Source organism: Cyprinodon variegatus, unplaced genomic scaffold (genome assembly GCF_000732505.1).
Source record: "Cyprinodon variegatus isolate N-32 unplaced genomic scaffold, C_variegatus-1.0 Scaffold136, whole genome shotgun sequence".
Classification (NCBI taxonomy): Eukaryota; Metazoa; Chordata; class Actinopteri; order Cyprinodontiformes; family Cyprinodontidae; genus Cyprinodon; species Cyprinodon variegatus.
The window spans coordinates 1,007,724-1,008,900 of record NW_015150589.1 but is presented as its reverse complement, the minus strand read 5'-3'; the positions used below and the strand labels follow the sequence as shown (position 1 = coordinate 1,008,900).

At 44.0% G+C, this 1,177-nt stretch overlaps 1 long non-coding RNA gene across 1 annotated transcript in view; it reads right to left on the bottom strand.

Annotated features, from left to right (window-relative positions):
• Positions 1-130, bottom strand: part of LOC107085907 — a 7,215-nt gene extending 7,085 nt beyond the window's left edge. The window contains exon 1 of the long non-coding RNA XR_001481281.1: positions 80-130. This is a non-coding gene — a long non-coding RNA (uncharacterized LOC107085907). The remainder of the gene's footprint in view (positions 1-79) is intronic.
• Positions 131-1,177: the final 1,047 nt, after the last annotated feature.

Here is a 1,177-nt window from a genome sequence, read left to right as displayed (position 1 = left end):
TGGGTTCTACATGTTAGAACAAGTCGTTCTCTAACTGACACTGACTGGATTCTCAATGTTAGAATGAGCCGGTCTCTACCTGATGCTTTCCAGACTCGTGCTGTAGGGGTTCTGGTTGGTGTCTCTCCTGCACAGAAACACTTATCAGCACCTCACCTTTACATTAAAAATATTTTTTAGATTTACAGATGATCTGTTCCATCAGTGGAATCGACCAATCAGCAGAGGATTTTAGCTTTATCTGGATGTTTGTATTGTAGAGTCAAAGGTGGGGAAGACAAACCTGACTGGTGCTTTGGGATTCTCACACCAGACCTTTTTCACCAGGAAGGCCATGAAAGTGAGGACGAGGAATCCGCAGACAGCGACGATCCCAGTCAGCCACTGGGGCAGCGCCCGCTCAAAGTGGGTGGACGGAGCTGCACAGAGGTCAGATGTCATTGAAAAAGTTTTATCAGAATTGATCGGACTCTAACTGGGCCACCAATCAAACCCGACCCGTAGAAGCTGCTGAGAGTTTCTTTGAACCAACTCTCTTAAACGGTAACTCCTTTTCATTGTGAGCTGATTTTTTTTTGTTTCCTTCCAGCAATGGCAGCATGTCTTCAAAATAACTGTAGCAGGGCCGGTTCACATGCTGTTCCTCAGGCTGTGGTGGTCCTCAGCTTCTGAGCTCAGGGATTCAGCTTTTGGATCCAGACAGCAGCACACAGACTGAGCAGCACCAACCTGACATTCATGTGACTCAGGACTGGATTCTGGTGAAATGTTTGGATCTCTGGATGTCGCCAGAACCGGTTCTGCTGGATAAAATCCAGCTCTAACAAAAAAAACTAATAATCCAAAACTGCAGAATTTGGTAGGTCAGCAGATCTGTCGGATTCTTTTTCTGGACTTTGGTTAGTTTTTTTCTTTTGGTTCTGCTCCATTAGGCATATGAAGTTTGACCATTACTTATTAAGGTAGGAGAAACTTAAAAACATATGATCTGGTGTCATATCAACACAGAACCAGAAGGTCATAAATAAATGTATAAATGCAATTCCTCATCTGGCTCAAAAGCTTTAGTACTTCAGCAAACAAAGACCAATAATCCCTTCAACGATGACCGAACCCTGCAGCTCCTGTTGCAAGGGGCACAGGCGAGAAAAGCAACTTACTTATTGAAACATTCAAA